The following is an 18,181-nucleotide window of genomic DNA, read 5'->3' on the forward strand; positions in this document are numbered from 1 at the left end:
TTGCCCCTTGCCCCTTGCCCCTTGCCCCTTGCCCCTTGCCCCTTGCCCCTTGCCCCTTGCCCCTGCCTCTGCTTCCTGAGAAATCTGGAGTTCTCTAGAGGCTTTTACTTCCCAGGGAACATTCAGTGGTATCTACAGACACTTCTGATTGTCGCGACTGCAGAAGTGGGCAATTATTCCTTGCACATAGTAGGCAGAGACCACAGCAGCTGAGCACTCCATAGTGCTGATGTGACAAAGAATGGTTTAAGCCAAATTTTAACAGTGTCAAGGTTGAGAAACTCTGTTGTTGGATAAATAGGCTGTTTATTAATAGAATATGACAGATAAATGTAAACATCCAATAGGTATATATTGACCAAATTTCCAAGTTTAGGGTAGGTTAAATCCTGCCTACAGCTATATTTTGTATCGTAGAAAAGAGACCCCTCATTTTATTTTTTTTTCTGGAGAAGGACATACTCCAAACAATAAGAACGTAGAATTCTACTTAAATTACAGAAATAAAGAGTAAATATTTAAAGTAATCCAAAGAAAATCAACAAAATGAAGGGAACATATGGATAGCAGAGAAGCACTGTATCATTGACCTATATTTCAGACCAATTTTTAAAAGAACAGTATGCTAATACATGGGGGAAATCTATAAAAATACATATTTATGGACTTATATGAATGGAGAGGCTATAAAAACCCAAGTAGACAGATAACAAGGAACAATGTCAGACCTGTGACAAGTCTTCAGATACATTCCAGATGGAAGGGCTTCATTGCTGACCTTTACCAACTTCCAGTGGAGAAATAACTGTGATGTTTCTCAAACTATCCCATAAAATTGAAAGAAGACCCTTGAAACTTATTCTCTGAAGTCTGCATTACTCTACCACAAAATCTGGCAAGGATAGCAATATTACCACTACCACCACCAGCAGCAACAGTGACACTACATCTATAGACCAATTAATACTCTTGAACTTAGATGCAAAAACCCTCAACAAAATATACCACAAACCAAATTCAACGTCATAGTAAAAACAGCCATACACCATGGAAAACAGATGTTAGTCTGGGGATGCAAGGATGGTTGGACATATGTAGCATAAAAATAGAACCAAAGACAAAAATCACGTGATTATAGCAGATAAAGAAAAAGCCTTTGATAAAACTCACTCCCTTTCATAATACAAGGCCCTAAATAAACCAGGCATAGAAAGATTATTATAACTCAATACAGTGAAGGTTATATACAATTGTCCTATTAGCTAATATCGTAAAGTGGATAAAAACCTGAAAGCATTTTCTTTAAGATAGTAAAAAGTGTAGGTGGTCCCCTCTCTCCTTCAACCAAAGTGGGCCCCATGAATCCTATTCAGTTGCAAGGGTTGGTGGCCAACCTACAGAAACATCTATCTTGGAAGAAATATAAATGTGAATAAATAGATGTTTGAAATGATCAATATAACTTTAGCAATTGGGAAAATGCAAATAGAACTATAATTAAATTCCATAGCACCTCAGTTAGAATGGCTTTTATAAAAACAAAGAAACAAAGAAAGAAATGCTACCAAGGGTGTGAAGGATAAGCAACCTTTCTACACTGCTGATAGAATGTAAACTCGTCCTGATTCTACAGAAACTAGCATTGAGGTTTCTCTAAAGACTGAAAATACGGTACCATGTGATCCAGCTGTGTCATCCATGGGTTTATTCCCCAAAGCAGCAAACACTAGAGATACCTGCACACCCATAAATATTATGCTATTGTTGTTGTTGTTGGTGGTGGTGTGTGTGAGTGTGTGTGTGCTTGTACATGTGGGTATGCGTGCCTGTATTATTTAACCATAAGGAAGAATGAAATATTATTTCAAGAAAGTGGATAAAATTAGAGAATATTATATTAAGTGAAACAAGCAAGAAATACAAATATTACTTCTTTTTTTAAATGTAAAGACTCAAAAACAAACAACAAACAACTAACCAAGTTAAATAAACAAAACAAAAATCCCCCCTCAAAAACCCCCAAAACCAAGAAGAGGAGCTGAGAATAGAGGAGGAACTTTAGAAACTGTGTAGGAGTTCGAAGAGGAAAGGGAAAGGGCAGAGGGTGAACATCATGATTAATACATGTTACATGCATGTATGGACAGAGGGTGAGCATCATGATTATTACACATTTCATGAATTTATGGACAGAGGGTGAACATCATGATTATTACACATTTCATGCATGTATGAACAGAGTGTGAACATCATGATTACTACACATTACATGCATGTATGGAAAGAGAAAAGTGAGTCTCCCTAATGTGTACCATTATTTGGTTAGTAGTTATAATAAAATGATTTTCTAATAATGAATATAATTTACCTAAATACATAAATAACTAAATTAGCTTCCAGGAGATTTTATTCTTTGACCATGTTCACCTCACGCCTAGGGTGAAAAGATGCCACTGGTTCTGGGCATTTGAGTGATCTTTCTATATATAAATCTGCCTGTTATTTTCTCCATTGCTAGCTACTGATTTAGCTTACATGTCTTCTTAGTCTTATTTCTTTTAACATAATTCCCCGTTTCTGCCAATTACCCACAGATCTTTAAGAGTAGACATATTGCTTTTGTTTTCTTTGTTTGTTTATTGTGTTTTTAATTGCCTGTGTGTCAGTTCTGGTTCATCCTCAAAACCAAAAAACAACAAAACAACAACAAAAAACAAAACAAAAAGCAAAACACAAAAAAACCCAAACTATGTAACACTGACTTCTATAAAATTAGCTCTTATCAGAAGCTAATGTTAGTAGCTCAGTGTCAGAAAATGGTAGTTGGAGATAAAGTTCCCAGATATATCCGTTTGTAAGTATTGTGTCAGTGGCACATAGCAGAACTTGTGTCAAACAGTCCCCTCGGAGGGGGTGATGTTCTGCTTACTCTGCTCTGTGGATGTCCATCCCTTTGGGAGGATTTTTTACAACAAGAAGGTTGACAGAGCTCCCCTTATGAAATTTTGCAGCAGAATTAATTGACCTGCTTGTTTGCATTGTGATAGAGAAAAAAAGACTCACTTGAGCTAACCTTATTCCATAGCAGACATTTTTATCGTAAATCTATATATTAATATATGTTATTTGTACTGTTAAGAGAATATTTTGAGGTAATGCAAAATATAAAGAAATATTTAAAGCATTTATATTTTATAGACAAGTTGAGAAAGAGAGTATGGCCCACTGAAACGTCTGGGCAGTTTCCATATCTGTTCAGTTTTGTCCTAGGGGAAGGTAATGGTTGGTGACAGTGGATGACTTTGATTTGCTCTCTGTTGCTGTGATAAAACACCATGACCAAAACTAACTTGGAGAGGAAAGGGTTAATCCAGAATGAGAGTTTAGATATGTATCTCCAATACTTTAGGGACTTAGATATTATTGGTACTCAGAAGGAATTAATAGCTAAGAAGTGTGGGCTAAGTCTGCATGGTTATATGTTCTTTGGGAGACAGTGACTCACAGGAGCTCTGAGATAATGCCATCCTAAAGTATTTCTGTAGCAGCACACACATTCTCCAGGGTTTGGACGGATGTTGAAATGATGCCAATACTCAGGTGGTATTTAGAAATTATCTTGGTTGTTATCTAAGCTTCTTTTCCCGTTTGTGACAAAATACTCTGACAAAAACAACACAAAGGAGAAAGGGTTGATTCCTGCCCACAGTTCTGTGGTACAGTCAGAGAAGTCAGGCAGCAGGAGCTTAAAGCAACTGTTCACAGTAAGTCAACAATGAGGTACAGAGAACAATGGATACTAGTCTCACCATGTTTATCCATGGTCCATTGCACAGTTCAGGATCCTGGCCTAGGGAATGGTGCTGCCCACAGTTAACACAGTTAATGGTGTTTCCTACCTCAGTTAACTTAAGATAATCCCTTACAGGCATGACCAGACCTGTCCCCTAGGTGACTCCAGATTCTGTCTAGTTGAAAATTAACACTAACCATCACAATATTGATTATGTGTTTTTAGGTTGTGTCCTGAATTGTGTTTGAAATCTATTCACGTATCAATATGAGATCCTATATTCATTTAGCTGAAATTTTAGACCTATAGAATTTGAACTTTCATGATTTTTGACACTCCCTTGATTTTACTACTAGTCCTTGTTTACTAACAATTCTTTTAAAAGACACGTGACATGAATTTATCATAAAGATCACTTTTATTTAGATATATTTATATGCTGAGAATTTCATATGTGTACAAAAATATATTTTTCTTCCTTATAAGCATTTTTGGTAAGAATAATTTTTAAATTAATCATTCAGTGGAAGTAAAAACATTCATATTGTTGTATAGCCATCCCCACAAACATCTCACTCCCTGTCTGTAAACTTTATTAAGCAGTAACTCCTAATTCACCTTCCCTCACCCCCTGACTACCCACACTCTACTGCCCGTCTTTGTGGTTTTGGCTATTTAAATGAAATCATAGAGTATTTGTCCTTTTGATTGGCTTGTTTCACTTAGCATACTGTCTCCAAGGTTCATTCATCTTGTGTCAGAATGCCTTTCCCATTTAAGCCTGAATAATACTCTATTGTATGTATCTACTACATCTTGTTTATCCATTCACCAGCTGATGGATGGGCCCTCGGTTGCTTCCATGTTTTGGCTGTTGGGAACACTGCTGCTATTGAACACGAGTACCCGATTTTCTCTCTCAGAGGATGTTTTCGTTCCTTTTTGGCTCTGTATCCAAAAGGAATTTTTTTTTTCTTGGATCTTTTCTGGCTGCTGATTCTATTTTTAATTTCTTCCAAAACTGCCACACTGTTTCCTACAGGGCTGGGTTTCTTCATCCTTCTGTTAACATAAAGGTTCCGATATTTTCACACCCTCATGCTTTCGCTTGCTTGTTTGTTTGTTGGGGAGGTAGTCTCTTCTAGCTTTGGTGAGCATTTCCCTAGTGGTTGCTGATGTTTGATAATGCTTTGTGGATTTATCAGCCATTTTATACCTTCTTTGGAGAAATATATATTTTAGTTCTTTGCTCATCTTTAAAATTGGGTTGTTTGTGTTCTTGTTTTTGTGTCCTGAAGTTTTCTGTATGTTCTATTTGTTGATCTTTTTTCATATACATGATTTATTGGTATTTCTCTCCCACCCTGCCACTTGCTGTTTTACTGTATTGATAATGTTTTTTTTTTTTTTACAAAATTTTTAAGTTTTTGTGAAGCCCAGTTTGTCTATTTTTTTCTTTTTAAGTCCTTGCAGAATAAAACCCAGTGCTATTTGACTCAGTGGCAACTCCATAACCTGAGCTCAGGACAATGTTCTTCCTGCACGCTGGGTTTCTGTTGTAATGGAAACCTTGCTGCATTTAGATATGGATACATCTCGCCACTTTTTGATGAAGTTTGTTAAGTGTGAGGTATTTCCTCCTTTAAAGCATCCTTTGGGAAACCTGACTGAGAAGTGCTGAGACGTGCTCTTTCGCCTGAGCTTGGAGCTGCAGCTGTTCCCAGGGATAAAGGGTGAGCACTAGCTGATTCACTTTTTGCCAGAATACCTTGGTCAATGCCAAATCTAAAGGAGCCAACCATCCTCTTCTCCCCTTGAACTGTCAGCTAGCACATCCCTCTGCCTCTTATAGACAGGGCTAATTGTTTTCTTTAAAAATTTCACATCCTAAGCATGAGCTACATCTGTTGCTCTTCATTACCTCCCAGAGGATGAAAACAAGCTCCTATTTCCAAAGACACCAAACACTTTGGACACAGGATTCTGAGGATCCGAACTGGATCTACCCTGAAAATCTTCTTCCTGTGGTCCATCTTTCACGGTCCCAGAACCACCACGTAAGCCTTTAAGGGAGGGGAGCAACCAATAATCCTGCCCATCTATGACAATCCTGCCCATCTATGACAATCCTGCTCATCTATGACAACTATGAACCACAAGAACCAGAATGGCACAATATTCCAAAGGGGACAGCAGTGGCGGTCACATCTTGGTAGTAACCTTCAGATATTTACCTGAATGTAAGATCTGCTCAGCAAGAGGAAAACCATGCCTGGTTCTGGAAACCTAGCCAACTACCTCAGGCTAGTAAAATAATGAACCTTGGAGAAGAACCTACAACTGTCACTGGACTCAACCAGCATTATCCATATCTAAAATTTAAACATGTATCCTTATACCCACAGATAATATGTTTCACCTTAAAGAAAGAAACCACTTTGCAACAGATGGAGACCATTACAGGAAACTACAACTGATACAAATGCAGACAATAAGTGATTGTATGGGGCCCATCTCCAATCAACAGATCTACAACACAACTCCTGTATCTAAGTTTCAGGGATCACAGCAGAAGAGGAAACAGAAAGCTTGTAGGAGCTAGGAAATCAGGAAGGTTGCTGCGAGACTGCATCTCCCAGAGATGTCCCAGAGGCTGTACTCGTGAAGTCTCATCAACGCAGCTGTCTAAACAAGACTTAAACAAGGACAATAGCAATGCACATGTTAAGAAGGAAAGGGGAGGGCTCGTGGGGCCTCAGTGCTAGACAAAAACCTGCAGGTGACTAAGGAATTCTGAGGTCAGGAGAGAGAGTCTTCCCCAGGGAAGAATCTCCAATTGGTTATCTAATTACCAAGTGGTCAGTCCTGAAGTCATAGATGTATAAGTAATATTCTATGGAATGCTTAGATCGCGTTTATAGTTTGAGATACACACACAAACACACACACACACACACCTATCCCACAACTACAATTAAAGAGAAAGAGGTAGTCAATTTGAGAACGAAAAAGGCAGAATACATAGGAAGAATAGGAGAGAGGAAAGGGAAGGGGAAGTGATGTCATTGTATTCTAATTTTTTTTTAAAAAAAAAAAATCACATCAATTTTCCCATTGAAGGAGGGAAACTGTAGTCTTCCAGCTACTGGTGTTCTATTATATGTTAAAAGAACAAAATAGAACCCTTACCACATAGAACCAGATTATTAGAGATCACCCCCAAATTCTTTTTTTTAAAAAACGGAAGCAGCTGACTGTTAGAAATACCCTGTATCACTCATTTTTCTGGCAGGCAAAGTAGCATTTCTTGCTGAAGAAACTCAAAGGACCTCCAGGAGGCCCGTCAGCGCCTGAATCATGCAGAACGGTTAGCCACGTCAGGATCAGAGCAAAGTGTGCGATATACAGAAGCCACGGCGAGCAGACTGTATCTGAGATTCTTTTGTAGCTGCTGTAAATGACTAAGTGGGAACAAAAGTAGCTGTGTCATGTGATGGATCTGACTGCGCTGCGGTGCATGAGTCAAAAGGAGACAGACAGGGGTTACTGAGAAGGCCCCGCTGTTTCTGATTGCCACATCAATTATGAGAAACTACTGCCTACAGGGGAAAGACATGAAAAATGGAAACGTTGGGTGCACAGCCCTCTTCCAGGCCACCAAGCTGCTGCTGGATGCCAGCGAGTCGCTCCCCTGTGTGGGGGCGTGGCTGCAGGCTTAGCTGAGTCGCAGAGTAAGTGAGCAGCTCAGATTGTGACCTCTTGCGGAAACTGCAGCTTCCTCTTTCTCTCCGCAGCTCAGCTTGGGTGGTGGGAAGTGGAGAGAGCAGACGGCTGGACCGACATTGCTTTCAGGCCCTAGCTTGCCGATGGCATAGGTGAGAGACTGGGAGTCGGCCTTTGAGTGGCATCCAGCGCGTGGTCCTTTATGTTCCTGACCTTTAGTGAAGCCCTAAATTCAAAATATAAATCTTTGTGTTGCCTTTGATGAGTGGAAGAGCTGTCAAAGTGTCTGGTGGAATTCAAACTGTAGTCTTCTAAGGTGGATACAAGAGCTAGTGGGCTCTTTACAGAGTTTTGAAGTCAGCAGCTCCTAATTAGAAGTCAGTCCTATTGTAGCTATGTGTTTTTATTAAACAATGAGTTAATTAATTTATTAAAAAAAAACACCAAGAATCCAGTGGAGGAGAGTTTATGTCTTATGCTTTTATATCTTCCAATATAAACACAACGTCCTTGAGCTTGTACTATCTACCCAGTACATAAAATATATGTGGTATTTTTCTTTGAAGGTATAGGTATGTAAGATCCTCATTGCTCTATGGATATTTTTCCAAAACACCAGTTCATTTTGGAGCGAAGTCTGATTCAATCAGACATTAACATTTGATTTAGATGCCTGATCGGGTTGAAATGCTTGACTGTTTCATGAACTTGATAGATTTAGAGCAGAACCACTGTAAGACGTTTGAAACAAACAGGCTTTGTCTTATGGAAACCATTCTGGGAGAGCCGGCACAGCCACAGACTCAGAAATGGCTTCTGCAGTAAGGGACACAGGAGGACTCCTGCTCGTGGGAGACCTTTGGAGCCGGGGCACCTTCCATTGTTTCAATTTCAGGTTGACATTAGAGGCATCTAATATCTGAGAAGCTACAGTGAAGGAATATTGTGAATAGGAAAACGGGTTTGGAAATCCAGTCCTTTTGAGAATTCTTCATTCACACAGTTCTCTGTTTCTGAGAGAAAATGTAGTAGTTATTTGGGGTGTCCTCACATTGCAGAAAGAGCAGCAGAAGGCAAATTAACACCAATGGAAAGATTGGGCTCAATTCATTATTTGGTCTTTAAGCCCGATTCACTTGTCTTCGAAAATAAAAGTTACCCTCCCTACAATCCCCCTCCCTCCCTCCTTCTCTCTTTTTCTTTCTTCCTTTCATGTTGAAAATACTCTTTCATACACTGGAGTCCAATGGTGGGTTTCCTCTTCCTCATTCCCTCCCAAATCCTACCCCCCCTCCCAGATCCTACCCCCCTCCCAGATCCTTCCCCCCTCCCAGATCCTTCCCCCTCCCAGATCCTACCCCCTCCCAGATCCTAGCCCCCCTCCCAGATCCTACCCCCCCCATTCAAACTCCACTCCTTCTTTCACCCTCTCTTTGGAAAACAAACAGGCAAATAAAACAAACCACAATGAAAAGTAAAAAGAAAAAATAAAAAGCAGAAGAAACACACACACAAACCCATAAAAACACAATATCAGAAATCATGACATTTAAACAAAAGACCAGTCAGTTAAAAAAAACAAACACCCCCCCCCCCAACCTAGAAAGCACAAACAGAGCAATTTGAAACAAAAAGAAAATCTCCAAAAATACCCTTGAGTTTGTTTTGTGTTGGCATTTACTGATGGCCATGGGGTTGCCCTTAAGGGTGCTTTGTGTACCCAGTGAGACTCCAGTGGGCTAGTGGTTGTCAATTAGAAATGTCTTCTTGGTTATAGAGTTCTTAAAGTTCTTTATAAAAGATTATCTTAGTGAAATGTGTGCAGCAGTTTTACTGAATTGAATCAAAAGGAACATTTTGCATTTGAAAGTATGGTGCTTCCTTGCCTGGGCAGCACAGTAGAGCTGACCCTGTTGGGAGGGGTGAGGGTGAGCCTCTCTGAGGGTGTGAGCATGGGAGAACTGCTCTGGCTATTTATCTGTCCTGAGGTGGCTTGGGCTCAGGGGTGCTGTGCTCCACCCCTCTCCCCCTGTCCCTGGGGTCTTGAGTGCTCGTGAGGTGGCTCTGCCCCTGACCAGCTGCAGGCCGTGCCATGGGAAACACAGGAGAGCCAGGCCCCGGGAACAGGTGAGCTGGCCCCGAGGGTTTGAGGGCAGGAGAATTGACTGGGTCTCCTGCCAGTGGCAGAATTGGGTGGGCTAGCCTGAACAATACTGTAGCGCTCACCCCAGGGGTGCAATAAGGTGGCCAGCTGATAACACCCAAGCCTGATCCAGGGCTATGAGTTAGCCCACCCCAAAATCTATACCATCTGTGAACCATTGGAGCTCGTCAAAGGGCTGGTCCTGTTGTTCCAAAGCTGCAGGATCTCCATGACACAGGGCAAAAACAGTATAACTGGGAGGAGTCTGGGTGAAGATCCAATATTGACGGTGTCACATAAGCCAGAGATGTTGAATCAGACCAATTACTCACTGCAATGAATATTTTTTTGTTATTTTTGTTTTTTTCTTTATTTACATTTCAAATATTATCCCCCTTCCCAGTTTCCCCTCTGCAAACCACCTACCCCATTCCCCCTCCTCCTGCTTCTTGACTGATGTATTTACTTACTTCTCCAGAGCCATTCCATTTCCCTCCCCCTACCTTCTTTGTTTCTTTCTTTGTTGCTTTCTCTCTTTGTTTGTTTGTTTGTTTGTGTCTCTCTTTCTTCCCTTTCTTTTATTTTGTTAAAGACATCATATTTATACAACTTTATGGGATACATTATGATAACGTAGTACATGTCTGTAATGAGTAGTAAGTATGACACGCATTCTCATCTCCTGGTTAATCATTTTCATTTCTTGGGAACTTCATATTCTACTCCTGACTTTAAAATCTATCATCGATCATTATAACTGATAGGGACTCTACTATGCTGAAGACCAAAAGGAATTTCTCCATCCTGTGTTTCGGAGTACGCTATGAGATTTCATTCTGTCTCCATTCCCCTCTGAACAGCATAGTGTCTAGTGACCACTAACCCGTCTGTTCTTTGAGAGTAGTATATTTGTTGCTGCAAGTGAGCGAGAACACATAGGATTTAGTTCTTCTTTGTCTGGCTTATTTCAGTGAACACAGTGACCTCCAGTTCCATACATATGTGTGCAAATGACAGAATGCCATTCTTTCTAATGGCTGAATAATATCTCTTTGTTTATATATGCCACACAAACTTTCTCTACTTGTTTATTGAAAGGCATCTGTGTTGTTTCCATATTTCAGTGATTGTGAATTGGATTTAAATAAACAGGAACACAAGTCTGTGTTTGATGTGTTTCATCTATCTTTTGATGTTTTACTTGGTAGTGCACTTATAGATTCCACCAGTTTTAATTTCAATTGTAGAGGAGTTCCTCTGCTTTCCATGTAGCTATATTGATCACATCACCCCAATAGTCTATAGGAGTTCTTCGTTCTTTATATTCCTGTCAAATTGTGTTAGCTTTTGCCATTCTCTTGGAGTGAGATAGTATCCCAGGGTCTTGATTTACATTTCTCTGATGCTTGGTTAGATCAATTGTTTATTGGCCATTTATTTACCTCTTTTTGAGACGTGTTTACTTTGTCCTTAATAGACTGGACTTATTTTTCCTTCTTTAGAAAAAGAGTTGGGTTTCTCTCTTTATTAATTTCCATGTTAAGAAAATTGGGAGATGGCTTATTCAGTAAACTTGCCACACAAGCATGAACACCTGTGCTCAGACCCCTCTCATTCACAGAAAAAGCCGGGCATAGCAATTTAAACCTGTAACTTCAGCGCTGGGGTTCTAGAGACAGAAGGCCCCTCATGGCTTGCTGGCAGTTTAGGGAGCTACTCTAATACTGTACACTAAGAGACCTTGTTTCCAAATTAAGGTAGAAAGTGAATGAGGAAAGCATCCAACATTGACCTCTAGCCTCCCATGTGTACATTTACACACGGACCCACACATCCCTATACACACACATGCACACACACACACACACACACACACACACACACACACACACACGCATGAGAGCACACTATTCATCAAGTGCTATCAGCTTTGGACTCGCGCCTGAGCTTCAAGGTCTGTTGTCCTTCCTTGGGGCTTCAGAGTAGAGGCAGCCAGGTGAAAGTACTAAAGGCTGTGATCATGTGATCACAGGGCCGGTTGATCCAGGCCAGCAGGCTCCGTTCCCAGTCCTTCTGATTACTTAGGAAACCCCATGGAGTTAGGGGGTTCCTCTTAGGAGCTTGGACAAAGACCAGACCTCATTTGGGTACAATTATCTCCTCCAGGCACCACCCCTTGTCTATCTGTAAAGATGTCTAGGTTCACTAGTTCCAAAATACTTGAAAGAAAAGGCATGTTGCTTCTGCACTCCCTGAATTACTGGCGTAGTATTTAGCTTTTGTAAGTTATAAGAGCCATGTATTGCTTCTTTATCTAATTTGTAGCTGTCAAAACATTGTTTTTCCTCTGATTTTTGGTGTTTACTTGCCACCCTTAGTGATTGTAGGAATTTAGGAGGGAGCAAAATTAGGTAGCTGTATTCAGTGGACTGTCTACCTAGATATCTCCTTAGCAACCTCTCTAGAAACTTGTTAGTATCTGGGAATGTACACAGAGTCGCCAAACCCTGCATTAATACGGGTGACTAATGAACTTTGGAATTCAGGATGTCCAAAGATTACGCTGCTGTTGTGGTTCATCTTCCTTCTTCCTTTGCATAATGATGGAGGATACGAATCGACAGACTCATCGTTTGTTGTCAGGAGTTAAGAACCTGGAGACAGAGAGGGTCTCTTAACCTCGGTGCGTCCGTCTTGACAATGTTTGATTTAATATGTATTACTGTAAAATGAGTTTGAAAGAAATTTTAGAACAAGAAAAAAGTCAAATAATTACATAAAATGGCATTTAAAAGTTTTCCACTTCAAATCTGTGATATGATTGTGAGCCGGCCAGTGCTAATGGAGAACTAAAAATGGAGACCTCTTTTTATATTTAATGGAGCAGGTAGGGCAGAACACAAAGTCCCCTTAATCATTCTGCTATAAAGTCAGACTCCTCCCTCCCCCTTCCCTCTCTGCCTCCCTCCTTACCCCTCTCTTTCTCTCTCCTTGTACTACAGGAAGTTTTAAAGTTATATTCTGCGTTGATTAAGATTTGCCTAGAAAAAGGAGTCTTTTCTGAATTTTTATTTTTCATTTCCCTTTCTTGATAAATAAGCTTCCATGTGTCGCTTATTGTCTCATTTTCTCTGCTTTCTCTTCTTAAGCTGTCTTTTCAGATTCCGTAGCCCAGTGAGAGTCATTCCAAGCCTCAAGTATAGATTGTTCAAAGCTATCGGAATGTGGCTGCAGTTTCTCCTGTGCCCCTACTCCAGGGCCACACTGAATTCTCAGTTCTTTCAACAGTTAACTGCTGAATTTTCTTACTTCATGGTGTAGGGGTGTTTTTGTTAACCCACTTCCCCTGCCTAGAATCCCACCAATGTCCTTTTGTCTCTTCCTATCTGAATCAAACTCAGTTCATCTCAAATATCACCTTCTCCAGCGAATGGAGCTTTTCATGTTTCTGTCCAAGGGTTAATGCCATTCTTTTAGTTTGCATGCGTGTATTTGACTACTTCTTACCTATGTAGTATGTAGAAGTACTGGGGTAGGAGAGACAGAGACTGTCCCTATACAATTGTAATTCTCGAGGCTAAACGCAGTGTGTCATATAAACATAAGATGTTTGATACATAGTTGCTTCTCAGTAACGTCGGCTAATTTGAAATGAATCTTAATGCACTTTATGCACATTAATAGCAGTGGATAAGTAACAGTACTGGTACTTTACTTTGTATGTTTCAGACAAGGTATGTATGTAGTCCTGTTGGTAGCCCAGACTGGACCGATACCCAGTATGTTGACCAGAGCTCTGCCTGGCACTATGGTTGTCTTAAGATGAGTGTTTTACAAATCCAGTCTTTCTCAAGACATTTTCTCAAATAAGAGAAACTCGGCTGCCTACTACTTAAAGGTGATTTTGTCAGCTTGGGGTGGGAGCAAAAGTGATGAGCATCCATCTCGTGGTGGCCCACATACACACTGATGATGGGGCGTGCTTTGTGGCTGACTGCCTCATGCAGCCAAGTGAATCTTGATGACCGGGACTTATTTCTGTCCTGGAAGAAAGAAAACATGAGACACGGGGACTAGCCTGGTCAGGTTGGCTATCCATTTTTCAGAAAATCTGGGAGGAGGGGCTGAGGAAGGAACGCGATTTATGAAGCACAGGATTGCGCTGGAAGATACCATCGCAATACTGATGCGTGGCTGCGTGGCTGAGGGGAAAAGCATAATTTCCACACAGGCTATCTGAGTGAGGGATGGGTGTCATCAGCCATGTGTCTGTGGGAGGACATTAAAACACAGAAAGGGGAAAACGCCGTTAACTCCGGGGCGAGCCTTTAAACTGTGGCAGTCTGTCCCAGCCTGCTTGTCAACATGTCCCCTTCCCAGGTGCGCTTGATGTTCTCTTTCCCTAAGATGGCCCGTGAACGCAAGAAGATCAGAACACTGTCACTCCCAGGGGTCCCAGACAACATGGGGTCGGTGGGTGAGACAAGAAGAGGCGCAGGTCGTGTCTCTGGAGATTTCGCTTGGAGCCTCAGCCACTGTCTCTTCCATCCCTCATTTCAAGGTATACTACCAAGTCGCCAGCAGCAATTAGACTTAGAATTGTTCAGTTTTCTATCTGTGGACCCCATAAGATCCAGGGAGGTAGTCAGGCAGCATGGGGGTAAAGCCAGGAGATGAGTTCGAGCCTCATCCCTCTAGGTAGGTGGGGCGTTTAATTAAGCAGCCTACTAACGTGCTTCTTGTGCTTTTTTTTTTTTTGCGGAGACCAGTTCTGCTCATCTGGACTCAGGGATAGGGTGTACTTCTTGAGTCCGTTTGTTTTCCTTAATGCAATCAAATTAGGAGACCAACATTGAAATAGTCTAGGAGATGCGTTTTTCCTTTCTAAATGTCGGTATGAATGGGCTCTGTGACAAGTGGTTATCAGAATAGAAGAGAAGGAAATGAAAAGGAAGGAGAAAAAGGGACCGTTTGTTAGGTCAGAATGGATGGGATGCCTAACACAATCGCCTCCACCTCTGTTTTGTAAGATGCAACATCCAGCATGCAGATGTGTTAATGTGACTAAAATTAGCCCTGTCAAGCAAGCAGAGCATGGAAGGCTGTGTTCAAGCTTACGGAGGGTTCGTGTGATCACGAGACTGCTTCTCACATCGTGGAATACAGACATGAGAGAAACAGTTTCTTGAGGAAAGAGGGGACACACAAGCCCACTTAGTCAGACAGCTTTGACAGCTAGCACACCACCGTTACTTTATCTGGCCTCAGGCATGCTTGGTTTGTGGGGAGAACCATCCTGGTTCTTCTGAGTGGTGGCTGTGTTCTGTCCACAGAGCACTCCTATCCTTAGGCATCCGTCCGTGTTTTGGCATCTATCTCCTTTGCCCAGTTCACACTCAGCCCCGCCTGTGACTGCAGCCTGTGACATATACAATGGCTTCCAAATAGGGACTGGGCAGCAGCCCTTACTTGGGAGTTAGGTCACCAACTTGGGAGTTAGAGCACCAAAGCTGTTGCAAGGCCCTGCCAGCTTGGAGCAGCTGACACTGGCCTTTATCTTGTTTGGCTACAAGCGGAAAGCTAGGGTGGGGAGCGGAGGAGGAGGAGCTAGAGGCTTAATCCTGAAGGGAACCTTAGGAACCAAGCATTTACAGTGAGTACAGTTGGTAGGTTCCCACTTTTCTGCTTCTTATTTAAGAGAGGGAAATTACGGGAGAAAGGAGATGGGCAATCTGAGGGCTGGGCAGCTAGGCTCTTTGCGTTTTGATTTTAAGGTAAGAAGGCTGCCTTTATCTAAGCATATGCAAATGCATCCTGGGAACAGCAGGCTTCAACTCAAAGTTTTTGGACTGCTACAGATATACCAGTACCAGTCCTTATGAAGCAATCCGTGGTGCATTTTCTTCTGTCTTCACGGGATAGTAAGTAGAGTAAGGTAGGGAAAATCGCACAAATCAATAAGGAAAGATTGAAGGTTGTCACTTCCTTCTGCGTTTGTGCTTCGTATGCTGCCTCTCTCTAGTTGCATGGGAAGGGGAGGATTGGACGGATGCTATTTATAACAGGAGCCGGGATAAAAGGAGGCATTATCTCTAATGCTGGGAAGGTGACCACAGACAAACATTTGGTGATGGGAGGGAGGGAGAGGCCCTTGGGTTTCAAACGCTGATTGATCTGATGTTTCCTGTCTTCTTGGAGTCAGTTGCAGCTCGGTGGGTGGGTACCTGTACGCTCTCGGGCTGATGCTCTCACTTGTACTGTCGTGACCTGCTGTCTAGTGGCATTTCTTTTCTAACGTTTCTGTGACGAGAAGGCCTCTTTTCCTTTATGAAGTGACTCGTGAAGGAGAAGCACAGAACTTGCAGCACCTAGAAGTAGAAACCCGTGCCCCACTGTTTGTATTTAGGTGGGATATGTTTCAGAAGTAACCAGGATAAGGGCAGGAAGCTCCACCCGAAGATCACTGCCGTGGTCTCTGCGTGTTGATGCTGTTGCCTTGAATTACGTACGTTTATCTTTTCCATCAGATGTGATTGTTTTATGAAAACCAGGGGGCGTGGCCATTGCTGCTGCTATGCTGCACTGTGAGCTGTCAGAATTGAAAATCAAATGTTCGCTTTAATTGCTTCCTATGAACCATGTGATTGATTCACTTATACCACGCCCCACGCTTGCTAAGTGTTTGACACACGCACTCATTTCTCAGTGGCAAAAGTATACGTAAGGGAAAGTACACAACAGAAACTCAAGTGTGAGCTCAATAAACCTCGCTTCGTCGACACGCCTGGGTTACACAGCAAGGTTCCTTCTTTTCAGTTGGATTAGCTGAACATTTGCCACAGGAAAATCTTGCTTTGAAGTTTGCCTTTCAGGGCTTCCTACCCCTCTCCAGAGTAATGCACATTTGGTCGTCCCCAATAGTTTCCCTATTGCTTTGGGTTCTATACAAGAGCCATGTGTATGTCACTAGTCTCGAGGGGATGATTCCTAGAGGGCAGCCCTTGTCATGTTTGTTCTTCTGGGGGAAATTATCAACGCTAACTATGCTTTAGAAATTATTTTTCCTAGTAATATTTTTTCCTATAAACCAGTTGATTCTATTTGTGTGCTTTAGTGTAATGGAGAGCCACCATGTAGTAGTTATACATGATAAGAATAGAAAAGAAACAGTAATGGCTGTGAAATCCCCGGATCTCTCACTGTGAACAGTCTTACACTCTTCTGCCCAGATAAGATCTTGTCTAGTTCGGTCCCTTCACTCTGCAGCTGAGGAAGCTAAGTCTGAGAGGCACCGAGTGCTTGTCCTATAGTTACTTGTGTGTAGCCGGACGGCACATGTGGAAATGTGGGCTCAGACAGTTCTGCGATTGGGCGAGCTGAGTCGTTGCTATATCTCTAGTTTAAGGTAGGACGTGAATCACTTGCTTTAGGAACCTGACAAATCTGCCCGTCATAAGTGCCATCCATTAGTTACACAGGGTCTTGGGCACCTAGGCGACTCTCTATGCATCTGAGGCAGCTCAGTGCACACCAGCCCGACTCTTAGTTGACCTTTGGCACAGTCGAGCTTTTGAGACAATCATTGTTACATCAGTGCGTTGTCCACTTGTAACCAGTTCTACGGCCTTGAACAAGAAGGCTTTGCTGCCTTTGTTATCAGATTTCTCTTTCTGAGACTGAGACTTGATATTTGCCCCTTAGAAAGCAGAGAACGGGTTAATAATTTAGCCGTGTTCGGTGTTCAGGGAAGTCAGAGTCAGCACTTGTGTGATACTGGGGTGTGGCCTGGGAAGTACTGGGGTAGCCCACCTTCCTGGGATTGGATGCCTTCTGTCAAACTTTGTTATATTTGAGATTTTTATTACCTAAGGTTAGTGTTATCATTTAATAAATGTTAAACACAAGATGGTTGAAAATCTGAGGGATGTATTTCTCCCTCCCGCCTGTCACCAGGAGGCTTCCTAAGGCAGGCACCAAAGGGGGCGCCAGCCAGCTTAATGAGATGTGCTTTGTCATTTGCAAACCACCTTGCTTCAGAAGAGTCACTGATAGACTTTACGCAGCTCAGGACACTCCAGGTGTCCCAGCACTTGGGCGCTAGGAGCAAGATGATCAGAACTTTAAAGTCAGGTTTGAATACCTAAGTCTGAGATGAGAGTGTGCTGCACGGGTCCTTGTGAGGGGGGTGGGAAGGAGAGTCGGAGAGAGGGAGTGGGGAGGGGAGGGGATCAGAGAGCAGAGAGAAGAGGGAGAAACAAGGAAGTCAGGAGAGGGGTTGTAGGGCAGTACTGGAAGAGTACCTAAGAAATGTGGAGTACCCACCCCACTCTGACCCACCCCACTCTTACCCACCCCACTCTGACCCACCCCACTCTGACCCACCCCACTCTGACCCACCCCACTCTGACCCTCCCCACTCTGACCCACCCCACTCTGACCCTCCCCACTCTGACCCACCCCACTCTGACCCTCCCCACTCTTACCCTCCCCACTCTGACCCACCCCACTCTGACCCAAGTACT

General features: G+C 42.4%; 1 protein-coding gene across 4 annotated transcripts in view; it reads left to right on the top strand.

Annotated features, from left to right (window-relative positions):
* Positions 1-18,181, top strand: part of Akap6 (A-kinase anchoring protein 6) — a 432,548-nt gene that overhangs the window by 73,541 nt on the left and 340,826 nt on the right. The window contains exon 1 of one of the 4 annotated variants that reach the window (XM_029540881.1): positions 7,615-7,668. The exons of 2 other annotated variants lie outside the window; for them this stretch is intronic. The gene's annotated coding sequence lies outside the window, so the exon portion shown is untranslated. Of the gene's footprint in view, positions 1-7,614; positions 7,669-15,305; positions 15,326-18,181 lie in introns of those variants that run through there. One more of the 4 variants, XM_029540882.1, reaches the window with a different exon arrangement.

The sequence above is a fragment of the Mus pahari genome, chromosome 7 (genome assembly GCF_900095145.1).
Source record: "Mus pahari chromosome 7, PAHARI_EIJ_v1.1, whole genome shotgun sequence".
NCBI classification, from domain to species: domain Eukaryota; kingdom Metazoa; phylum Chordata; class Mammalia; order Rodentia; family Muridae; genus Mus; species Mus pahari.